The 25,027-nt window shown below is 34.7% G+C and overlaps 3 long non-coding RNA genes across 4 annotated transcripts in view; 2 read left to right on the top strand and 1 right to left on the bottom strand.

Annotated features, from left to right (window-relative positions):
- LOC140632539 (uncharacterized) overlaps positions 1-5,831 on the bottom strand; it is a 37,848-nt gene extending 32,017 nt beyond the window's left edge. The window contains exon 1 of the long non-coding RNA XR_012030140.1: positions 5,738-5,831. This is a non-coding gene — a long non-coding RNA (uncharacterized lncRNA). The remainder of the gene's footprint in view (positions 1-5,737) is intronic.
- Positions 5,832-5,873: 42 nt separating this feature from the next.
- The window catches only part of LOC140632538 (uncharacterized), a 65,837-nt gene continuing 46,683 nt past the window's right edge, over positions 5,874-25,027 (top strand). For both annotated transcript variants that reach the window (XR_012030138.1, XR_012030139.1), the window contains exons 1-3: positions 5,874-5,897; positions 18,800-18,888; positions 19,000-19,127. This is a non-coding gene — a long non-coding RNA (uncharacterized lncRNA). The remainder of the gene's footprint in view (positions 5,898-18,799; positions 18,889-18,999; positions 19,128-25,027) is intronic.
- Positions 5,904-6,963, top strand: LOC140632537 (uncharacterized). Its single transcript, XR_012030137.1, has 2 exons — positions 5,904-6,108; positions 6,775-6,963. It is a non-coding gene; the product is annotated as an uncharacterized lncRNA (long non-coding RNA).

The raw sequence follows: 25,027 nt of genomic DNA, 5'->3' as shown, positions 1-25,027 counted from the left end.
TATCAACAAATATACTTAATTGAGAAGTCTATGTTCATATTCACATAATCCGAGCATTCTCATTATGAAGAATATTTTAAGTAACTTCTTATGTAGTCTGACACTTTACACTTGTATTACTTGACCTATCAGTTTACCTAACTTTAGTTAAATTTCTTAAGGCTTTAGAGTTCAGGATATATGCGTGTGCATGTATGTGTGTGTGTGTGTGTGTGTGTATCTTCAAAAAGCAATCTCAACTGTAGCACATATTTTGCATTTGGATAATCTAATCATGACAAGTTAATACTCTTGATTTAGTGCCCAAATAAGATACATCTTCAGGCTTAGTAATTATCAAACAAGTTATGAAATAGTTTCACTTTCTAACCTGCCATGGCCGAGACTTACATAATAGTGTAATTACACTTAAAATTGTACACGCCCCTTCAAAAAAACCAATATATCTACAAAAGAAGTCAGTAATCTGTGACAAAGCCAACTTTCTATTTTTTTTTTAAGATTTTATTTATTTATTCATGAGAGATACAGAGGCAGAGACATAGGTAAAGGGAGAAGCAGGCTCCCTGTGGGGACCCTGATGCGAGATTCAATCCCAGGACCCCAGGATCATGACCTAAGCCAAAGGCAGATGCTCAACCACTAAATGACCCAGGTGCCCCCAAAGCCAACCTTCTGCCTGTCATTGGCAAACTAGCAGAACAACAAACATGAATCTTGTTTTCTTGTTTACATTTTAAGGAACATATCCTAATTTCTTACAATTCAATTGACTGCATACTGTTTGTCAAGAGTACAAAGCAGCAAATGAACAAAATGAAAAAACAAAGCCAAATCATAATCACCTCACCTTTGCTCTCACCACAGAAAATATCTCTTTGGAAAACATACAAGCAATTGGGGTAAGTCAGACGGAGTACACTGTTCTTGAACATATCTGGCATACAATCACTTTTTTAAAAAAGATTTTATTTATTTATTCATGAGAGAGAGAGAGAGAAAGGCAGAGACACAGCAGAGAGAGAAGCAGGCTCCATGCAAAAAGCCCGATGTGGGACTCGATCCCAGGACTCCAGGATCACACTCTGGGCCAAAAGCAGGCGCTAAACCGCTGAGCCACCCAGGGATCCCCTACAATCACTTTTTTAAATTGAATGACAAAATATCCTTCTTAAATGCTTCATGGAAAGTTTTCAGTATTAGGTATAAAATTAACACTCCTGAATAATCAAATAGAAATATGTGAATAGCTATTTTGAGTGAAGGGTTAGTTTTGCATAGAAAGGTAGGAAAGAAATGACAGAGAGATATTAATTTAAGGGAAATTATAGAAAATGAGCAGAGAAGCTGATATTAGTGCTGTATCACAGCTTACTTTTTAAAACTTTGTAGGTAAATTTCTCCCCTTCACTTGAGATATTCAGCCTAGCGCGTATGTGTGTGCCTGTGTGTGTGTGTGTGTGTGTGTGTGTGTGTGAGAGAGAGAGAGAGAGAGAGAGAGAGAGAGAGAGAATGCTGAGTGCTGGGGGAAGAGGTGGATCAAAATAACAAGTGACTTTTTTAACAAGTGACTTTTTTTAAGCGTTATAACCAGAAGAGGAAAATGAAATGACCAATTGTTATACCTACAGAAAATTAGACTAGAAAAAATATTTGTCCAAAATGTTTAGAATAGGATACCTGCCCATTGAAATAAAAATTTGTCCATCATTTCTAAATTTCACTTTTGAACAGGTATAAATGGAATTTGTTTATTGAACAGTAGTGATTTTAAATATTTAATTGTCTTTGAAATTGAGATTATTCAGAATGCCAGGCAAAGAGAAATAAATCAGAAAATGAATAAACAAGCAAACATATAGACCTTCTTTAATTTATCTTTAAGCATTCATATCTCTTTTTGGTTCTGTCCAAAAGTAATCCTAGAGATATCTCCCTTCATGGGGATCTTTAAATCCAGAAGTTTACAATCAGGTGGAAATGTCATCTGCTTCCAGTGTATTTGAAAACTGGGGTTACTAGTATTATTTTAATTCATTATTAAAATAATTCATTATTTAAATTCATTATTTAATTTAATTAAATTATAAATTTAATTATTAAATTAAATAGTATTATTATTAATTCATTATTCATTATTTTATTAAATATTATTGATGTTTTCTTTTTTTGTACTCATTTCCACTGCTGTTTTGCTACTGTTCTGGAAAGCCAGCATTTCACTTCTGAGAACTGTTCATGTTTAACTCTTTATCTAAAAATAGTTGAAAGCATTTTTTTTTCTTCTTCCACATGAAGGATACCAGAGGCACCACCAGTACAGCGATGAAAGGAGATGCAGGCCCTGGTGCCTTGGCAAGTGAGGGAGCAGGGGTTCAGTAATGCCAGGACTCCTGGGGGTGGATGAGAGGTGGGCGAGGTACTGACCCTGATGGAGTAAAAGAATGTTGAGTACTCTGATTTTCATATTATGAAATTACACAGTCCTAGGAGTTAAGGATGGTCTGCCTTGGAATCATTGGTGCTTATATTTGAAAAGTTAATATTTGAAAATTAATATATTATATTAATTTTGAGACTATAAAGAAATGAGAACTACAGCACAGTCAAGTGGGAAGGTAAGTGATGAAATGTCGGAAGACTGGGAGTCTGGCTTTGACCTTGTAGTAAGGCACAAGCAAATGGATTTCTCCATGTCCAGTGTTTCCTTCTGCAGAATGAGATTTTATTTTTTTACCTAGCACAAAGAAGTGCTATAAATATATGTAGATCCTTTTAAATTAAATTAATTAATCTTTTAATTTAAATTCATTTTGCCAGCTAGTATAACACCCAGTCCTCATCATATCACATGCCCTCTTAATGCCCCTCACCCAGTTACCCCATCCCCCCATCCACCTCTCTTCTCCAGCAATAGTATGTTTCCTAGAGTTGAGAATCTCTTATGGTTTGTCTTCCTTCCTGATTTTTCCCCATTCAGTTTTCCCTCCTTCTCTCCTCCCCTATTTCTTCTATTCCACATATGAGTGAAACCATCTGATAATTGTCTTTCTTCTACTGACTTATTTAATTCAGCCTAATACTCTCCAGTTCCATCCATGTAAATGATATTCATCCTTTTTAATGGCTGAGTAATATTCCATTGTATAAATAAAACACATCTTCTCTATCCATTCATCTGTTGAAGGACATCGTGGCTCCTTCCACAGTTTGGCTATTGTGGACATTGCTGCTATCCACATTAGGGTGCGGGTGCCCCTTCATTTCACTACATCTATATATTTGGGGTAAATAACCAGTAGTTGTAGGGTAGCTCTATTTTTAACTTCTTGAGGAACCTCCATATTGTTTTCTGCGGTGGCTGTACCAGCTTGCATTCCCACCAACAGTGTAAGGGAGTTCCTTTTTTCTCCACATTCTCGCCAACATTTGTTGTTTTCTGTCTTATTAATTTTAGCCATTCTCACTAGTGTGAAATAGTAACTCATTGTGATTTTGATTGTATTTCCCGGATGACAAGTGATGTGGAGCATTTTTTCCTATGCCTGTTGGCCACGTTTAGGTCTTCTTTGGAGAACTGCCTGTTCATGTCTTCTGCAGATCTTAAAAACTGTTTGAAGATGTTTTGCTTAAGATGGTCAGACTTGAGTCAGCTCTGCATTCTCTGTGAAGTATTACTTGGCCTATCAGTTTCTCCTTCTTCCCCTCTGTCCTCCTTTCCCTCTTCTCCTGGGCTCCTTTAGTACCAACATACTAACCAGGACTTTTGTGTACAGTTGTGCAGGATGAGTGTTAACACAGAGGGTGCTGAGTATTTATTTAGATCAATGTATTTATGCATTTATTTAGACAAACTTCATGTAGATGGCAGTAAATCTTTGTTTCAAAGATGTCTATATATTACCAGAATATTCTGGTAGATGAAAGTAAATTATTTTCATAAAGGCTTTTCTTTTTTCTTTAAATATTTTATTTATTTATTCATGAGAGACACAGAGAGAGAGAGAGAGAGGCAGAGACACAGGCAGAGGGAGAAGCAGGCTCCATGCAGGGAGCCCAACGTGGGACTCCAGGATTACACCCTGGGCTGAAGGCGGTGCTAAACCGCTGAGCCACCCAGGCTGCCCAAGGCTTTTTCTTTTTCAATAGCACAAAAACATTGTTTGAGTTAGCAGTGATCCATTCTATTCTATTCTATCTCTATTCTATTTGGCTCTAGGTCTGCTTTCCTTAGTAGACAGTGTCTTCACCAGGGAAGGGACCGTTTCTTATGTAATTGTCTCTCTTCCACCTTTTCTGAAGCATATGAGGGACACTAGAACCTAATAAAAGTTCTAGTGGGAGATGGCTGAGTGAAGTAGGAAATGATGACTAAGTTTAAAGTTCTAGGTCTTTATGAAAGTTTTTACATAAATCTAGGATGATATTACTAGTAAAGCTAAGTAGCTCCAAGGACTCCAATAACTCTTAGGATGTTATAATTTAAGTGTTATTGAGTGTACTGTATGGTGAAACTATGTAAGAGGAGCCTGGAAAGACCTTTTGGTTCTTGTTTTTTGTTTTTTTTTTCTCAATATTTTTGACTCTTCTGCTTCCATAAATATTTTAACTACTCTTAAGAGCTTTTTAGCAAGTTTATTCATACTTGGAGTTGATAGTCTATGCAGTACATGGGGTAGTTGTCTTCTGAGAATTAGAACATAAATTTGCTCTCTGAAAGTCAAGCTATAAATTAAGATATGATGGAACAAAGCAGATATTTTCAAAAACATCTTAAAAAGAACCTAGCAAGACCTGGCTTTAACCTGATGAAAGACAGTATATCTAAAGAAGGAATGTGCCAATCAGGATGGGGCTTCGTCACCTATGCAAAGTCAAGAAAGGAGGGTCCCATAGGCAAACTTCTGCCTCTCTTGGAAGAGTCCATACACCTTGCTTCTCCTGGGTTAATGCACAACCTTCTGAACTTGGCTTCTAGGCCCCTGTGTCCTATCCTCTAAAATCCAGAGTGAGCCCTTCAATAGAAAAATAAGATTATGCCATGACCATGCTAAAACTCCAGTGACTTTCTATTGCATTTAGAACTCCATATCCTCCTGCAGAGTCCCACATCATACTTTCCTGCCCATGTCTCCAACTACACCTCTGCAGACACTCTGGCCTTCTTGAGTTGTTCAATAAGCCACCTCTTTCAACTAGAGGCCTTTGTACCAGCTGTCCCTTCTGCCTGCAATGCTCCTTTCAGGGAGAACCTTTCTGAAGCTGTCAGTTTCTTTCTTTCTTTCTTTCTTTCTTTCTTTCTTTCTTTCTTTCTTTCTTTCTTTCTTTCTTCTTTCTTTCATTTTATTTATTCATGAGAGACACACAGAGAGAGAGACAGAGACACAGGCAGAGGGAGAAGCAGGCTCTATGCAGGGAGCCGATGTGGGAATCGATCCCGGGACTCCAAGATCATGCCCTGGGTCGAAGGTGGGTGCTAAACCACTGAGCCACCCAGGCATCCCTGAAGCTGTCAGTTTCAAGGTCATTCCCTCCACGACAGCTTCCCCACACCATCTAAACATAAAGAAACTCATTACTCTTCCATACATTAATCTCTTGTAATTAGCTCCATAATTTTCAGGCACTTATCATTTTCTGATCGTTTGTTTGTTTGAGGTGGACACTGCTTAGAAGTCACCAAAATGTGTTTATTCTTCTCTATACAGCAGGCGAGGGAACATAGCAAGCAGCTTACCACCTAGTTGTGGAGACAGATCAGCGAGCTTGCCTCCGGATCAGGATTATGGGCAAAAGTTAGAGTTGGGCAATCCAAAGAATAGTAGAGAATCATGCAGATGTCACAGAAGGTATGACCTCCTGGGATTCCAGGAGTTCGAGTTTCAAGGCAAGGTTGGGTAAGTTCTTCTGGGATGGATTGGAGCTTCACACTTGGGGCAGGCTCCATCTAGGACTTGGAAGGGGAGGCCAAGACCCTGTGCTTAGCAGAGGGCCTGAGCAGAATGCACAGTCTCAACCTCAAGAAATTTCTCCAATGAGATTTCACTTTAGCTCTCAAAACACTTCCTGAGAAGACAAGAGTAAATCCCAGGCTGCAGGCTGACTTTGGCAAGTAAATAAACATTGAGCTTAGTGCCCAACTTCATGTTTTAACTCTGTAACATTTTCATATAGTTGTAGGATGGGTCACATTTTGTCCCCTTTACTCTGGATCTCCAGGTACTCATGCAGCCTTTCAAACATGTCTGAACCCGATCCAAACTTCTTCCCTTTAACTCCACTCCCCTGGATCAAGTCTTCCAATGCCTGCCTAGGATTTTATCTAGTAGTTGCAACACTGTAGTTATGGAAAACCAAAACACAACCTCAGAACCTTTGTGTATATGTCTGTATGTTTATTCCTCCTCACAATCTCCTTGATACCAGTGTATAACAACAGGCATGATGTTTTTCAAATTCAGTTCAAAACCTGTCTTGTTTTGTTTTTAATTTTGACTACTGTGAATTCCATCTTAACTGAGATTAAAGATAGCAATAGGAAAAAGTTAAAATTACAAGTCAGTCGACTTAAAAATCAGGAACCTACACGGAAGAAAGTTTGTAATTGCTGGCTGATAATCCCCATGGCATCTCTTACTGGAGCACACCAGAACGCTGCAGGGGAGTAGTCAGAATGAGAATCAAGACTTCAGCTTCAGGCTAAAAAGTCAGGATAAGCTTGCGACTTACATTGCCACCCATGACTCAAAGAACATCTATTCTTTCAAATGACAGGTTTTCTAGTTTAAAGCATACGCATGAAAAGGAACATGCCTTTCACTGATGCATCATTGTTACTGTGGTTTAACTTCTTAACCCCTCTTCCTGTTGAAGACTCCGCCATAACTGAAGTGTCTACAGCTTTAGCTGCTAATTACATTTCCACCTACGAAGCTTGGAAAAATAAAATTTAGGAAAACTGTCTCCTTCCAGGTGTGCACTGGAATTTGTTTTAAATGAATTCATATTTTGGGTGATTGTGTAAAGGGCAAGTTCTTTCTGACAATTCAAATAATTAGTCAAATCATCATTTCTTGGCAAGTTCTATTTTGATTTATTAAAATCAATATATGCCTTTAAAAACAACTATTATTAAGACTCATTCGTTTGAATACTTTCACATTGTATACCAGAAAAGTATAAAATTGCTCAGACCATGTAAACTTCTGTTAGTATTTACAATTTATTTTCCTGTATTGTATTTCAATTATTAAATGTTATTGCTGCCTTCAAAAGGAATTTTAAGGAAAAATCTGATTTTATATATTTTCACCCAGATTAAAAAAGCCCCAACATCCTGATGTTATTTGTTTCATGTATCTTACATACCCTTTGCTCAGCTTCCCCTAATGTCAACATCCTATACACCTTGGAACATTTATCAAAATTAAGAAATTATTACTGAGACATTCCAAGAGCTAAAATACAGAGTTTATTTGGATTTTGCCAGTTCTCCCACATGTCATTTTATATTTGTCCAAACTCTTACAATGTTCAACACCAAGAGAAAACTGTAGACCTTAGGTAATTTGATATAGGTTCATCAGTTCCAACAAATGTGCCACTTGGGCGGGGAATATTGGTAATAAAGTGATGCTTTGCATCTGTATGTGTGTGGCAGGGGTACAAGTGAGTAATGACAGTACCTTCCCCTCAGTGTTGCTGTGACACTTAAGCTGCTCCGAAAAACTTTAGTTTTAATAATAAATTCATTAATCATATTCCTATGTGTCAGTTTCGAAAGTTCCTATAATGTGCCATTTGATATATGCATCTATCCTTCTGCCACACTATCTTGATTATTAAAGTTTGTAGTACATCTTGAAGTTGTGTAGTGTGAATTCTTCAGTTTTGTCTGTTGCTTTAAGGATTGTTTTGACTTTAAGAACTTTAGTTACTTTTCATTTCCTGAGATGTCAAATCTATCACTTGTTGTATAATTTGGCATCAAAATGATTTGGCATAATTTGGCATCAAAATGATTTGGCATAATTTGGCATCAAAATGATTTGGTAAAGGAGAAATATATGTGCTGTCAATTAAAATCATGTATGTGAATGTGAATAAAGGTTAAAATTGTAGGTTGAACAAGAAACATCTGGCTTTTGGGATGGGGCTGCAAATTAAGCATACTAATGGCACATTTTTTAAAAAGTCCTTTAAAAAATGAATTTAGGGACCCTGGGTGGCACAGCGGTTTAGTGCCTGCCTTTGGCCCAGGGCGCGATCCTGGAGACCCGGAATCGAATCCCACGTCGGGCTCCTGGTGCATGGAGCCTGCTTCTCCCTCTGCCTATGTCTCTGCCTCTCTCTCTCTCTGTGTGATTATCATAAATAATTAAAAATTAAAAAAAATGAATATAGATGCACGCTATAAAACCAAAATGATATAGATGTGGAGAAAAGTTTTGTTTAAATAACTCAATATGATAAAATGTATCTACCTTGCCATGTTTTAAATTAATGTTCTATAATGTCATCTACTATTTCTTGTTCATTCACTTGGTATCTTGGCTACTTAATAGGGAAGCCAATTATCACTTCTATATTCTTGACCCAAAACATACTATAATTTTGAATATTGACCTATTAGTATACACATATCTTCTAAAAACTGTATTTCTCAGTAATATAAAACTATAACTAAATGTAGATGTTTATAAATAACAATAAAAATCTGCAATAGTATTTTACCAGCAATGTAATTCTTAAATTATCTACAAAAGAATTGACTGCTGTGGTACTTGTAAGTAAATTTTACACAAAGCATGCATAGGATATGAAATGATGCAAATATGGTAGTGTTGCAGTAAGAACTGTACTTTTATTACTACACATTATGCTATCAATAGTTACATTAAATCCTATTTAAGAGGCTAGTTCTAGTGTATGTACCTATTTCAAATGTAACTTCTTAAAATTTTATAGGCAAAGTCCCTCAATGAGCAATGAAAAGATGATTAAAAAAAGACGGTTGAATAGAAAAACAGCCGGCAACAGTAATTCATTTTGGATACAGTTTTACTTTTTATGAATAAGTCTGCAAAATATCAACATAAAGAGTGTACTTTTTTTATGAATACAGCCTTAATACTGAAAGCCAGTTCAAATAGTGAACATTTAAAAATTCTTATGACATGGGATTACACCCTTGTGGTTCACACAGCACATGTTGCATTGGTTTGATTTTTACTACTCAAAGAAGGGGAGAGTACAAGGCAAATAATTTGGTTTCTTTAAAAAGAATCTATGCCATTTTATTTTTCTATGCTATTTAGGAAATGACCAGGGTAATGCCATACAAAAGAGGTATCTGTCTTTATGGGCATTTCACATTTCATGTGTATTAAAATATCATTATCATTAATAAATGCTCACTTTATATGAGGTACTATCCAGAACCACTAGAAAACATGATACTTGACCACAAAGAACTTTGTGATTAAAGCAAGAACAGTATAAGGGATATTTACTAGCCTATATAAACATTTTACCAGCTCATTCTGCCCCATGGAACTAAAGTGAAAAGAATTAGCATTTGTAACTGCTGTCTCCTATCAGGGATTAGAGACTAGTGAAGTAAGCATGACTTTTGTTTCTCCTAGTTGAGAAAACAGGGCAAAAAAATAAATAAATACATCAGAATTTTGCCCTCTTCCTGACATTGTCAAGTCAGAGGCACAAAGTAGTAGAGAGTCTTTCTTTGTACTATCAATGAACCAATCAAATAAACAGGCAACCTAAGAAAAACAACAAAACAAACAGACAAAAAACAAAAAAGCAAAACAACTTCAAGATATATTTTGCAGTTTCTTTATAAAGAAATTTCACAGCCGTTACTGTATCCCCAAAAAAGTAAAAAGTAGAAACAGAATCAGCTGTCCAGGGAAAATAAATTCCAAAGTATTACTATTTGGGTAGACAAGTAAGATTTCACCAATGAGAATCAAATAAGTTTGTTGTAACTGAACCCAAATAGTTGCAACTGTAAGTTATATAATTCCTGAATTCTTACTAAATTCCTGATTTAGACTGTACTGATAAGAGAAAATGCACTGTTTATTAGAAAATGAAATTATATTAGTAAGTTGGTAGAAAAGATCTTTATGGAGAAAGATCAAATCCTGATTACAGGGCAGCTCCAGTGGCTCAGTGGTTTAGCGCCGCCTTCAGCCCAGGGTGTGATCCTGGAGACCCGGGATGGAGTCCCACGTCAGGCTCCCTGCATGAGCCCTGCTTCTCCTTCTGCCCGTGTCTCTGCCTCTCTCTCTCTCTCTCTCTGTGTGTCTCTCATGAATAAATAAATAAAATCTTTTTTAAAAAATTTTTATTTATGATAGTCACACAGAGAGAGAGAGGCAGAGACACGGGCAGAGGGAGAAGCAGGCTCCACGCACCGGGAGCCCGACGTGGGATTCGATCCTGGGTCTTCAGGATCACACCCTGGGCCGAAGGCAGGCGCTAAACCGCTGCGCCACCCAGGGATCCCAATAAATAAAATCTTAAAACAAAACAAATCTTGATTACATTTTTAGTATATTTAAATTTGGCAAATAACAGTTCAAAATTTGCATATTCTTTTTTTAAAGATTTTATTTATTATTCATGATAGACCCAGAGAGAGAGGGAGGCAGAGACACAGGCAGAGGGAGAAGCAGGCTCCGTGCAGGGAGCCCGATGTGGGACTCGATCCCGGGTCTCCAGGATCACACCCTGGTCCAACGGCTAAACCGCTGAGCCACCCAGGGATTTCTCCCAAATTTGCATATTCTTAATTTGTTACAGGTGACGCTTTCTTGTGGCATTCCTGTTTCCATAAATACGTACTTGAAATAAGACCAGGCATAATAAGCTTCAGCCAATATAAATTGCTTGAGTAAAGATGGTCAGAAGAGTCACTTAAAATAATGGCACTAACTTCTATCTCTTAAAACTTTACAAAAATTGTAATATTGATTAATTATAATAAGGAAATGAAATATAGAAAAAATGTAAAGAATTTGAGATTATTTGCAGTTCTTCTAGAAAGAAGTTGGGTTGATAGTGTACTCTTTCCAATTATTCTAAAGACGATATTTACATAAACATAAATGTTATATGTTACTTATTTAATAAGACTGAAACCATGCTATATCTATAGCATCATTATGAATATTGCCTTATATAATTAAATATTTGTTTAAATATAATTTTTAATTGCTCCATAATGTTTTCACTTTGTGGATGAATTTGAATCATTCTCCAATTCATGAACATTATTGTTGGGTCGTTTCCATTATAAATAGCTCTACATAAAAGTGAGTGATCTTAAACATAAATTCCTGACTAAATCTTTGGCAATGTTCTTGGGAAAACAAGTGGGTTACTGGATAAAACATTGTGACTATTTCAAATGTCTTGATCTATATTTCCCAATTGTTTCCTAGAAAATTTGCTATCACCACATCTCTAAAGTCAATGAAATTATTCATTTCATCTCACTTTTGCCAAAATTAAGTATTATCATTTTGGTGTTTGCCTTTTAAAGATATAAATAAAACATTAGTAGTTTAGTATTTTTTCATGTACTCAATATTTATGTGAATTTTTCAAATTCCTCTGCCTTTCCTAACTTTTCTACAAAATTTATGATAACTTAATTTTTCTTTTGATCTCTATTCAGGTTTTCCCCTTTAGCTAATTTATATGTTATAATAAATAAATTTTCTTCCATTCCTTTACAAAGTCTCTTTAGTTATTCTGAATTATTTTATGTAGTCACTACCATATTTACTTCAGGAATTTCTATTAAATTCACTTTAGGCAATAAGTTGAAGTGTCTGTAGTATTCTTTATTTGTTCACCTGCATCATATTTTAGATTTATGACTCCCATTAAGTTAATTTGAAGGCTTTCAACCATGTTTGTATGTGTGTGTTCTAGAATTATTTTTATTAAAACATAAAATATGTCCAATCACTGAAGCTTGAAAATATTTTCTCTGGGAAGCTATCTTGTCAAAAGTTTCATTAGAAGGGAAGTCTGACAATTTTTCCATTTCTTTTTTTTTTTTTTAAGATTTTATTTATTCATGAGAGATACAGAGAGAGAGAGAGGCAGAAACATAGGCAGAGGGAGAAGCAGGCTCCCCGCAAGGAGACCAATATGGAATTCGATCCCAGGACTCTGGGATCATGACTTGAGCCAAAGGCAGACGCTCAACTGATGAGCTACCCAGGTGTCCCAATTTTTCCATTTCTATTCCAGTTTTGTTTCACTTAGCTATGCTTTTGGATGAAATCAAAGAGAGTAGCTTCAGAAGGTAAGTGAAAGAACTGAAGGAACTGAAGAACTGAACATAAGAAGGCCTTCTCTGGAATAGTGTTTCAGTAATTACACCTAAAATGCCAGGCTGTTGCATTAGGTAAACTCTTGCAGAACTGTTTTCATTAGATCTTAGGTAGGTAAGCAGGGAAGAACACCAATGGTTAACTCTCAAAACCAAGAACTAGAACAGGATGGATAGATTTTGATAGAGCTTAGAGGCAGTGAGGACATGAAGCCATGATTTTCTTATGAACAGTCCAGTTGGGAGTCTGCAGAGCTAACTCGTGGGGGCTGCTGGAGTAGAATGAGGCCATTGAGTAGCAGAAAAATGGGAAGAAGCACGAAAAAAGCAAGTGGGTGATGTTCAAGAACAACTTTTCAGTTATGCTGGTGTTATATTTATTAATTTATGTTTATGTTTTCTCCTCCATCATCACTCATCATCATGTTGTCGTGACAATCTATAGTATCACAAATCATATATATTAATTAATGTATCATATATTTAAATGACCACTTATTCTGCATATATTTCCATATAAGGCATTGTGGAGAATACCAAGGAAATGATCATCACAATAGCATATAAAGTATATTACAGTTTATATAACAGCATCTTTTCATTTATTACCCAATTATAATTTGTTTGGAATTGGGTTGAGCAATAAATCCTGAGGACATGTCACTTTGAACTGGTGAGGAAGGCATCTCAGAGGAAGTAGGATGTGAACAAGCTTTGGAACAGAGCATCTTACTAGGAAAGAAGTGTTTCTTTGACACTGCTGTATCATTAAAAGAGGTAGGGTAACAAAGTGGCATGCTAAAACTAATGTTGGACTATTAATCTGAAAGTCATTTGTCAAATGAAGTATAGAGGGGGAGATCGGGGAAAAGCAACCCAGCTGAAAAACTACTTTTAATTATCTAGATAAATGATTAAGTGTCTAGAATACAGAAACTTTGCAGTAGAGTAGAAAAAAAAATCACTGAGTTCTGCTCAGTCAGAATATCTAAAGAGCTCTAGAATGTCCATCTTTTCTTCATTTGTAAAATGGAAAGTTTGGATTATCTTGAGGCTGCTTTCCATATCTAAAATACAGTCTTCTCCATATTCTTCTGAAAAGCAATGGAGGAAAACAGTCATATTTAATTAAGCCTTTAATTAAATCCTTAGGGTTTGGACTAGACCTTTGGTTGTAGCCTCCATCAACAGGATGTCAAAGCTTTCAGTTCTTACCTTCAGTTCAGTCAAAACTTCAAAAAATCATATGGATGAGTGGGAAGAAATATGTTTATGATCCACCTGGCCATGGAGTTTAACATCACACAGAGAAAGTCTTAAACACTTCTGAGCATTGCTAAAAATGTATTTATATATGGACTTTTACTTCTGAATTCCAAGAAGTTTTTATTCCTGCCTTAGATATTAACATATTTAAGCAATAAGAATTTGGATTTTAGGAAACAGAGCTAGATAACAATCATAAAATATTAAAAAAAAAAAAAAAACTTTCCATGTATTTACTCTTCCTTCCACTAGGAGTTCTACCCCTCACCCACATCAGGTGGCCCTAGCAATTAAGAAACAAATAAAAGCAGTAGGAGATGGTAACTCTGCCTTCCAGGAAATAGATGCAAATAAGGTACATTGTAAAAGAAAGGGTTGTAGAGAAGAAAGATGTACATTAAACTTTTATTCCCCTTTCTTAGACTCCCTTGTCCATTTCCTTTATATCATAGTCATTCTATTTTCCACTCAACCACAAGAAATATTTCCATAATGAAAACATAAATCAATTTTTGAAGACCTTTTAAAAATTAAAATGCATCCAGCCTGTGAGAGACAGAATGAATGACATGGGTTTCCAGGAGCAACAAGGAAGTTCCAGGAAATAAGGATTTTGAGCAGAAGTATCAGGTCATACCCTTCCAAAAGAAAGGAGGTTTAGTGTCCATGAGCACTAGAAAAAAGTAAATGTTTTCAATGGACAGATTGGTTGGCAAATATCAAGGATAATTTTCAGCTGAAATAAAATTCCAGGTTAGTTTTAGTCTTTTTTTTCCCCCTGACCTGTAATCATTTTTTCCCTCAACTCTCAGGACTTGACAGAAACAGAGCTAATAGCTGTACTTGATTTAGAGGAGTTTCAAAACCTGCACATAGATGGGAGCAGCGAAGTTTGTAGTTTCATTGATACAGAGATGTAATAAAGATTTAAAGGTAACAGCTGGTTCCTCAGGAAAAAATAGATGTCAGGCAGAGAGATGCAGGAGAAGTGTTTTCAAGACAAAAGAATGATGGTAGATTTCCAATCATATTAAGAAATAGTTTAGGGATGTCTGACTGGCTCAGTCCATAGAGCATGTGACTCTTGATCTTGGGGTTGTGTGAGCCCCATTTTGGGTGTGGAGATTACGTAAAAATAAAATCTTTAAAGAAGGAAAAAATTTATAAAAGGCTTTTATGTAGACAATTATATGTGGAAAAGTGAACTTTAAAGAAAGGCAGACTTACAAACAATGATACAATACAATTAATTATGCCAGGTTTTGTCACACTGTCTTTCTAAAGGTTAAATTTAATCCAAAAGTGTCACACTTGATGTTTTGAAATTCTTTTATCATTAAAGTCAGTGATACAGTGTGAGTCATACATCCAAAATTAATATTTTAGACTATTATATATATTTCTTTGTATTAGGATTCAGCTTTCCACTCAATGAAACCCATAACGACTTAGATGTTACTAGATGTAAGACTTGATAATATTTCAACAAACATTTGAGCTGATTTTTATAAAGGCATTTTTTGAAATTTTATGTAATGTTAATAATGTAAAATTCATTCTTATTCTGAAATGGTGTTAGTTCAAAGGCTTTGGAAACCAAAGTGTTCTTTGAAGTGCTTTGAAAGATTTTAAAAACATTGTTTGCAAACAAATTTGTTTTTTACAGACTGCTCTGCTCATTGACACACCAAGACACCACTTCAAACGTGATAGCAGAGCTGTAGACAGGCAGGAAGTTTCCCAAGCCGCCAGGGCTGTACCTAGACAGACAAGTTGCAATCCCAGGGAAAGAGACTTAAAAAAAAAAAAAAAAAAAAAAAAAAAGGAAGGAAGAAAGAAAGAAAGAAATTCCAAGAATCTCTCAGACCAGAGGTTTAAAGTCATTCACCAAGTACACCAGTTTCTGTAACCAGAGCTTCTAGGTCCAAATGTTGTGCTATGGAGAGTGTGAAAACCAACGCTGCACACTATTGATCTCTGCAGCTAAAGCTGGATTTCCAAAGCAGAGCATGGTTCCTACAGCAGTGTCTTTGAACTTGGGAGATTAGCAATTGGTTTGCTCATCAGTAAAAATCTATTTTCAGGTACATTGTATCAACCATATGAACTGAAAATTAGTAGTTCCCACACTTTTTAAAAGAAAAGACCTTTTTCTTAAAATAATAATTTAAAAAATCCCATTTAATCCTGTGAAGTTCTCAGTGCATATTAGTTGAGAAAACATACAATATCCCAAACTAGTAAGAATGTATAATGTCTTCAATAAACTTCAATTTTGTCAATCATGAAAGTATTTACATCCTTTGAATTTGATATATATCTATATATATATAAAATATATATATAATTATAGTTTATTCATACATCATTTAGAGCTTAGGACCTCTTATAATAGCTATGAGGTTTGTAACATGGGAACAACTAACCACTCTTCTCTAAAATTTTATTTTGGCTCTTTTACATTAAAGCTTACTTACGTGGGATTTCCAACTAGGAATGTGGTTCAATTTACAGGCTTCTGAAAAGATATTTTAAAAATAAAGCAATTTATATTAAAATGCAACAGGAGAGTTTATTGTTAAGAACTTCATTGTAAATATTTGGATCATGAAGGCTTTTTTATAAACAATGTATATTTGCAATACTTGACATGTTGTATGTTGGACAACAGACAAGAATTGGTCTGTATATGGAGTTATCAGACACGATATGAAAAGGAAGATCTTTAAACCAGTAATAACTTACTGTCTGGTTGGTAGAAGAGTAAATGTAATAGAGTTAGGATAAAGTAATCATAGATTAAATGCCAATTTAGGTATTTTTACCACACCCATATGTACAACATTTAAGAAAAACATACACAAAAACATGGCATTTGGCATAAAAATGATTGGGGGATCAGAAGTAAAGAGTGGCTCACAGAACTGCTTTGGTCAGAGGAAAGAAAATTACAAAATGTATTAACAATTAGCAGAAGTGGACGGGAAAAGATAGGCAAATATTGCACTTATATCTGAGTCACTGAAGAAGAGGTATGTAGGGTTCATATTAAAATTAATCAGTAAGAAGATATTTATTTTTAGGATCATAAAGACAATTATAGTAAAAATTCTTATTGTTGAATGCATAAGTAATAATGATGAATCTTAAAATGATAATATGCCTCTACCCATAAAAAGCCAGGGAGGCTACAAATCAATCTACTGGAAACTCCCTTCATTAACTCATTGACTTTATAAAATATAATTTGTGACTTAAAACATTAAAGGACATGAAAAATACAAATTTAACCATTAAAAATTAGAAAATAATATAATGATTTGTTTCATCAGTAAAAATATGAATAGCTATAAAAACTCAGGCACAAGAACTAAGAATTCACAGAGAGTGACTTTAAAACTTAGGAAAAAGGAAAACAAAAAAGTGTTGGAGGTGATCATGCTATAAAAACAAATCCTTTGTTATATTTTACTCAGAATATGAAAACTTTCTTTGTCCATATAATCTTTAAAGATGTTATTACAGTTCCTGTATGCTTAAGATTTGAAATAGAAGTATCTTTAAACATCTTATGGCTATTTGTTACCATAGTGAATTAAATAAGTCATATTTTCATAATAACTTTTTTTCTTAGCCTTCACCCACCACTTGCTCAGCAACTTCTACAACACATATTTTGGGGGCATCTGAGTGGCTCAGTTGGTTAAGCATGTGTCCTCTGCTCAGGTCATGATCCCAGAGTCCTGGGGATGAAGTCCCACATCAGGCTCCCTACTCTGCAGAAAGCCAGCTTCTCCCTCTCCCTCTGCCTACCATTCCCCCTGCTTGTGCTCTTGTGCATTCTTTCTCTTTCTGTCAAATAAATTACATTAAAAACATATATTTTGTACTGTTGTTGTCACATATGATAATCAACTTCATAGAACTGCACTGCCTTTAATGCAGGCTCATTTTTGGTGGTTGAAGCAGTGTTACTGGAAGAAATCATCTTCAATTTCTGCTTACTATATTCCTAAAAAATATCTGTCCCCTGTATTTTTTGAGAAAAAGATACCAATATAATATCAACATTAAATAAGTGACATAGGTAGAATATATATCAATATTAGATTTCCATGTTAGATTACTTATTTGTACTTTTTCTCCTACTAGTATAAAGATTCATACAATCTTTGCTTTCTTAGCAATTATCTCATCATGATACAAAATAAGACCAGTAGAAGAGAAAAAGTGCTATTGGAATGATAGTTAAGGAACCCATTAGGGATTAAAAGTGTGCCAGCTATTTATTTTTAAAAAGAAATGCTTAAAAAGACTTAGATAAATGTCAAAGGCTCAGGTGAACAAAATATGATTTTATTTTTCATCCTGTATATTATGAATTATTCGTTGTTGTTTTTTTTCACAACCCAGTGGAGAATGGAATACCTGTCTCTAATATAGAAGCCATTGCTCATAAACTCTCAACTCCCTAGGAGTTGATTGATTGGTTTTTGCACTTCCATTACCAACAATGGCTATCAGAAAAGACTCAGTCTTTGTGACTCTGAAAAAGGATTTTTGTTTATTTTTGTTTCTACAGAATGGAAAAAAAGCACACATGTATATAAATAGCAAATACTCAAATTGAACTTGAGATTTTGATGAATTTATACCAAGCATCACAATAAAAGGGCAAATAAGAAAAAAATTGTGAAGAAAAAGGCAGGAATCTTTTATATTGCTGAAAATATACATAGAGTTTTCTATGAGAAGACTTGGCTTATAAGGAAAAGTCTGGGTAAAATTTCAGGATTTAAGAGAATACCAATAAAGTGAAGATTGACATTAACCAGACCAGGCTATAAATACCACACAAAGAGACCAAACAAGTCCTCCCCTGACAGGTCTGGCCACCTCTCCCCTTCAGCACAAACCTATAATGAACAACACTGGAATAAATCCTGTTGTTCTTTTAGGATCAGCGAAACTTAATATGTTAGTTAAAGCACTTTTGTTTTTGGATGAGTTCAAATTTGTGTATTTACCTCATAACTGTGTTAAGTGTAGGTTAAATCATGCAGCGTAACAGTGCAGTCAAGTCTCGGCAAATGTCATCATTTAATCATCTCTATTATCTTTCTTGTCTTATCACTCAAACTAATATGACTTCTTTTCTCTCAACAGCATTTTGATGTGAAGGAGGAAACTCCTCTCATGTTTAAGAAAAATTTCTAATTACCTGTGCCGAGAAAAAGGAAAATATTAACATGGAAGTAAATATACCTCTTTTTTCTGTTCTATACTATACCCTTAAAAAATACTAGTGTGCAGAGCTTATTTTATATTAAAAGCACTGGCTTATATATATTTTTATTTCCTTTTAGCCTATGAAAATCTCTGTTCAATAATCTGTGGAGATAGTTTAAAGGTGACACGATGTTTAAATTAAAATCATGATGAGAATCTAGACTTTTCTTTTTTATTCCAGTGTGAAGCACAGTCCTAGCACAAGGTAGGTGCTCAGTAAATATTTATTTCTTTACTAGTGATGATAATGACAAATTGGCCAATATCCTGTATACATTCAATGATACTGAACCCCAATAAACTCAAAGAGTGACAGCAGAAAATTTAGTTTTAGTTGTTTCTTGTCTGTTTCTTATGTTTATGATTGAGTTAAATTTGGTGTGCTTTTGTACTAACTTTTGAATTTTTAAATTTTAAGTGAAATTATATTCCTCGAAAGTATATAATTAAAAAGGGAAAGTTTAAAAAATAAATTTAACAATAAATTAGACTATTCAGGCTCAAAACGGGACTAGTGGAACATATTTATACATATCACCTAAATATGCAGCCATTACTATCATACTGATAAGCACACATCCAATGAAGCAATGTTCTAAAAACGCACACAAAATGAGGTGGAGACACAAGTCCTTCATTATCTTGGCCTACTTTTTAGAGGATAAATGGGTCTAGAAGTACCTAGCTGGCTCAGTCGGTAGAGCATGGACTCTTGATCTCGAGGTTATGAGTTTGAGCCCCATGTTCGGTGTGGCAATTACTTAAAAAATAAATAAAAATTGAAAATTAAAAAAAAATCTTTAAAAGGTTAATGAGTCTAGCATAATAACATTTGACAAAATTGCCTATGGTTCATTTTTAAGCACAAAGAAGTATAACAATGATATTACTAGTAATCTTTTGGCATATATTAAACAATATAGTGTTATAATAATGAATACAGCAAGGTCTAAATATGTCAATTGATATGCATTCATAGATCTTGTCAAAGTAACTTAATCCATCAGAAACAGTCACATGCTATTAGGAAAAATATTTATTAATCCTTCCACTATGGACATTACAACAAGTATGTTGAGAGTAGAAGCAGTGATGCAAATGCAATTGATAGTATTGTGACATAATCTGGAGATGATCCAAAAGTCCATATCTAAGATATTATTAAATCAAAGTCTAATGTCATATGAAATATTAATATAACTAGGAAAAAGGAGGGATGTTACAGATTTCCCCATAATTTTTGTATTGCACAGGCCAATATAAAGAAGGTCTTTCGTGAAAACATTAAAAAAGACATAAGATGGAAAGAATATTTAAAGTTTCTGTCACATCATTAAATATGTTGGCAAAGACCTACTGATTACTTATAGTGACTGAGAAGACTGGCAAAGAGTGTAGAAACAGTGGGTTTTCTAAAACCTGTTGCAGAAAAATGTATTCAGGTTTTATCTTGTTCGGTGTACAGATAAACAGAGTAGTTCTTAAGGTGCATTACCTTTATTAAAGTGATAGATAAGGGCACCTGGGTGGCTCAGTGGTTGAGAGTCTGCCTTAGGCTCAGGTCGTGATCCCGGGGTCCTGGGATTGAGTCCGACATCGGATTCCCCATGGAGAGCCTGATTCTCCCTCTGCCTATGTCTCTGCCTCTCTCTGTGTCTCTTATGAATTAATAAATAAAATCTTAAAACAATAGAGTGATAGATAAATTTTATACAAGCTATATATTTTATTAAATTCTTGACTTTCAATTGCAAATTTTTCAGAGGTATACATAGTGATACATTTTTTACAAAGTGGAAATTTACTGACTCCTCCATGGCAGGGTGTTAGCACAAATATCTCAAATGAGACAAGAAACGCTATTTTCAAATAAACACATTTTGTTAACTAAAATTAGCTCAGATATAACATGGCTTTCTCATCATGCATATCTTGCTAATATTTGGAGCAAGCCAAAAACGCTCCACTTGGCCGTATATCAGCGTCATTGTACATAATGAAAACTGAAGATAAGGTATTAACAATCAAAACAGAACTTTAAAGTTTTGATTGGAAATGCTAAGCAAAATATATTTATTGATTTAAAACTCTGAATGAGTAATTTAGCTAATTTTGGAAACTGACATTGTTGAACACAGAATGGGTAAAAGATACATTTGAAAATTATTTTTCAAAGAAAGGATGATTTAAAATGGATGTGGACTTGCTCATCACCAATTTCAACTTGAAAATTTAACAATTAAGGATAGAAGCAGATGTTGGATAATGTTAGTGATTTAACCTTGAAACAATTTTCTGCAATTTCTCTGTTAGTCTTCTAGATGAGTTAAATTGAAGAGCCTCACAAAATTGCAGGATGAGCCATTAAAAAACTATAATTTGCAATTGTTTTAGGTAATGCAAAATTGTCTTTATATGATGCAACCCAAAATAAAATATAGAAATAATTTGGGTGTTATAGCTGCTAAAGATCCTAGCTCTCATTTACAATTCTCTTTGTAATCTTTTGCACTGAAAATAACTTTTCTATTCTCATTGCGTGCCTTCAGAGTAAATACTGTTTATTAAAACTTTAAAAAAATGCATACAAATATATTATCATTTTATGTATTTACTGTTTGTGGTTCTATGTTAATTTTAATTTAGAGAAAAAGTTTGACCTGCTAAAAGTGTTTGAAAAGTAAGTCCTAGATGTCCTATTCAAGTATTAATATCAAGGACATACCTCTAATTTCCTCATATAAAATATGGTAATTGTAATTACTTGACTGCCAAGGTTGTTGTAAGAATTACAGGTAATATGTGAAATATTTGAAGATAATTTAGGGAGCACTATTTAAGCACTGGGCACAGTGTCTGTCCTGAAATAACCATGCTATGCTATAAATTCTGTTATTATTATTACTGAAGGAGGTGCCCTGTTTGTGAATGAAGGAGAAAGGATTCATTGCATTGGGAACATCCTGGACTGTTTGGGAATTTCTGGCTTCCAGATTACAGCTCAGCTACTAATATTTCTTAACTTGTCATAGTTTCTGTTGAAAACCTAACAAAAAGCTGTAGGCATTCTCCCACGAGTATAAACTTTTGTATTTTTCCAATGATCACAGACTTCCCAAAGGATCTAGTGTATCCTGAGAGTCCAGATTAAGATCTCTTCCTCAAGTTTGGTCTTAGAGATCGTGGTAATGCAGCTAGTTCTTCGCTGAAATAAAACCAGGATTTTTTTTTCTTCAGAAATACATTTGACAAAGACAACAATTACAAGATTACAGAATTTACCTTATTGATTTATTGCTTTGTTGTTTGCAAAGAACACTCCTATGGCCATTAAATTGACCACTTGCAGACCTAAGCTCAAATTTCTGCATAGCCCCTTCTCTTCAAATGGAGAAGATGACTGGGGAAGAAGAAAGTAAGGACTGGCTTCCCTCTTGTTCTGGTAACAGGCCTAGAATTTTTGGAACTTCTTTCCTCAAGCTTCAATATGACACTCATAAAAATGGAAACATGAGTATCATTGATAAGCAAAAACTAAAGGAGTAATACAAATGAGCTTTTAAATTGAGTTAATGTTTTAACTTAGATTATTAACTTATATTTACCCAAATTACAAATTTTGTTAAGTGAGCCAAAGGGAATGCAACTCCTTTCTTTTATATTCTGAATGTTTTAAAAAGTTTTTTTCAGATAAAAGCAAAAGGATTTTCTCTCTCCTTTCTCTTAAAGAAATAAAAGATGTGGATGATTAGCATTACAGTATATCGGTTAGCGTCTCTGTTCTCTTCCTAATATATCAAATGTCAAAACTTCTCTCTTTAGAATAACAAAAATGACCTTTTGGTGCCATCAGCTCTGGCTGACCTTTGAGTAGCCATAACAGTGGCAGAGAAACAATAAAGATACATCAAGCGAGAGTTCCTTTTTGCCACTGGGATACTCAGGGCAGGAACCAGAGTACTCTACGGAATTTGAGCTCCTAAATTTTTTAAGTAAAAATTAACGAAAGGACTTTCTATTATGAGAATCAACTTTATGACCTTGAAGTGGTATTTAAGTATTTCAGTTAACATAAAACTTACAGCAGTCTGCACTTTAGAGAAAGCACCATTTTCAGAATATGCTTTAGTGAGTGATATAAACATCAACATTTCGAAAGCTACATATACAGCTTAAAGTAAATTTATTAATGGAAAATCTGGTTTAAACACAAGAGCTGTGTGGCATAATTTAAATAATTTAATACGGAATAATAGTTTTTTTTATTTTACTCCCTCCCATTAATTAAAATGTTAACATCAGCCTGTCACAGAGAAACAATTTCTTTTCAAAGGACTTGGAACCACACACTGGCTGATGTTTGAAATCCTGTATCTATATGATTTATCTGTAGGCCACCATTTGAACATTTATTATTTTTGCTGTCCAGACTTTCTAATTTTGTTTATGTTTTTCATGAAGTGTGGAATCACGATTATGAATTTATATAAACCCAAGCTCAGTAGTTCAATAAGATGAAAGACCTGAATTACTTCAGGACATTCCAGTATGTGCAAATTGGAATTCTGGTTACAATGAAGCTCCCTCTTTCAGTTAAGTTGGACAGAGGGAGAGGATCATTTCATCAAAGGGAATTGACCCTGTGTAAGAGAATTTAGCCTGTCAAACAACGGGTTCAGCCCATCAAATAAGGTTTCAGTAATTACTTATTTGCATGTTGCTGTTTGTTCATCGAAAGACACCTGTAATAATATTTCTCTTCTTTATTTTTGCTGTGATCTCTTAACTTTTTTTTCTTAGTTATCAGCTTTTTTAAAAAAATTTGACCAATCTCGAAGTCTATAGCAAAATAACTTGGAATCTCTCTTAAAATAATTAAACAGTTGTTCACTTTTCTCTTAGGCATTGGCATTTAAAGTATCTTTTAAAACAATGTGTTCTCTTTTGCAGAAATTTGCCTCATATAATTAAAATTTAGGTTTAAATTCATAGTAACTTTTGTTAGAAGACTTCTCGTAAAAAATTCTTGGTTTCATTCATTTATTCAGTGGGCACCTATTAAATATCTACTATGTGTTGGGCTCTTTTCTATGCTTTTGGAAACAAAAATGAATAAAACAAAGAACACATAGAATAAATCTTGTTGAATAATGCTGCATCTCTATTTCCTCTCCAATTCAGCTCTATCATGCTAAAGTGGTTGGGGGATTTCACAAAAACTGTTCATTACAACATCATTGGAGGAGGGGATGATGGGAATGAGAAAGAAAACAACACAAGCCATATAGTCAGTGGTTTTGAATAGAAACAATTTTATTTTCTTAATTTTTAAAAATATTTTATTTATTTATTTATTCATGAGACACAGGAAGAAGGCAGAGCCATAGACAGAGGGAGAAGTAGGCTCCTCACAGGGAGCCTGATGTAGGACTCAATCACAAAACTCTGGGATCACGTCCTGAGCTGAAGGCAGATATTCAACCACTGAGCCACCCAGGTGTCCCAAATAGAAGCAGTTGTAAATCTAATCTTCCCTTTCAGACTGTCTCTCCTTGCTGTCACCCCAAATAGAATTCCTCTCTTCACTTACCTTCCTTGTAAGGCTCAGGTGAAGACACAACCTTTTCCATTTCCAAGCAGCCATCCTCTCTTCCAGTTCTTAGTGTGCTTGTGGAACTTTCCAAGGTACTTACTCCTGGTACCACCCATTTGATATTAGCATATGTAACTATGAATTATCTCTTTATTTAGTGTTTCCCCTAAACTTGTTATTGGGATTTAAATACTGAACAGAAGGATTCATATCTTCTGGGGTTTTGAGTTGCCAGTGAGGTGCCCTAATTATATGGGACACTGAGGAAGTGATTATGATGATATTTTTCTTTATTTGTAGCCAAATATAGCACCTCATTTATTGGTGGTTAATAACAAATATACTTTTACCCTAATGAGTAATACACACGACTATAAGAGTGAAAGGAATAAATATCAAAATCTCAGGAAGCCTTTAGTAACAAAAATAATGCTAGCTTCTATCTTTCAAGAGTCACTGTAAGTATGACAGAGAGTAAAGTGATGAATATCCGGATAGGGAGAATTTTAACT

The sequence above is a fragment of the Canis lupus genome, chromosome 4 (assembly GCF_048164855.1).
Source record: "Canis lupus baileyi chromosome 4, mCanLup2.hap1, whole genome shotgun sequence".
In the NCBI taxonomy this organism is placed as follows: Eukaryota; Metazoa; Chordata; class Mammalia; order Carnivora; family Canidae; genus Canis; species Canis lupus.
The sequence above is the reverse complement of the archived record's forward strand: the minus strand, read 5'-3'. Positions and strand labels throughout refer to the sequence as shown.